This window comes from Pseudophryne corroboree, unplaced genomic scaffold (genome assembly GCF_028390025.1).
Source record: "Pseudophryne corroboree isolate aPseCor3 unplaced genomic scaffold, aPseCor3.hap2 scaffold_475, whole genome shotgun sequence".
In the NCBI taxonomy this organism is placed as follows: Eukaryota; Metazoa; Chordata; class Amphibia; order Anura; family Myobatrachidae; genus Pseudophryne; species Pseudophryne corroboree.
In genome coordinates this window covers 108,315-108,983 of record NW_026970087.1, presented here as the reverse complement: position 1 = coordinate 108,983, position 669 = coordinate 108,315, and positions in this window count along the sequence as shown.

The following is a 669-nucleotide window of genomic DNA, read 5'->3' as shown; positions in this document are numbered from 1 at the left end:
GCACTAACAGGAGGCTTTAAAATTTTCATTCTAGTGTCTTTCGTTTGGGAGAAAAATGCAAAGGTACAATACAGTTTTTCCTTGCCGATATCTCTCTTTTGCAAAGAGATAGGCATTGGAAAATCAGGGCTATAACGTGTAGATGAAGCACTAATAGGAGGCTTTAAAATTTTCATTCTAGTGTCCTTCGTTTGGGAGAAAAATGCAAAGGTACAATACAGCTTTTCCTTGCCGATATCTCTCTTTTGCAAAAAGATAGGCATTGGAAAATTCAGGGCTATAACGTGTAGATGAAGCACTAACAGGAGGCTTTAAAATTTTCACTCTAGTGTCTTTCGTTTGGGAGAAAAATGCAAAGGTACAATACAGCTTTTCCTTGCCGATATATCTCTTTTGCAAAGAGATAGGCATTGGAAAATTCAGGGCTATAACGTGTAGATGAAGCACTAACAGGAGGCTTTAAAATTTTCATTCTAGTGTCTTTCGTTTGGGAGAAAAATGCAAAGGTACAATACAGCTTTTCCTTGCCGATTTCTCTCTTTTGCAAAGAGATAGGCATGAGAAAATTCAGGGCTATAACGTGTATATGTAGCACTAACAGGAGGCTTTAAAATTTTCATTCTAGTGTCTTTCGTTTGGGAGAAAAATGCAAAGGTACAATACAGCTTT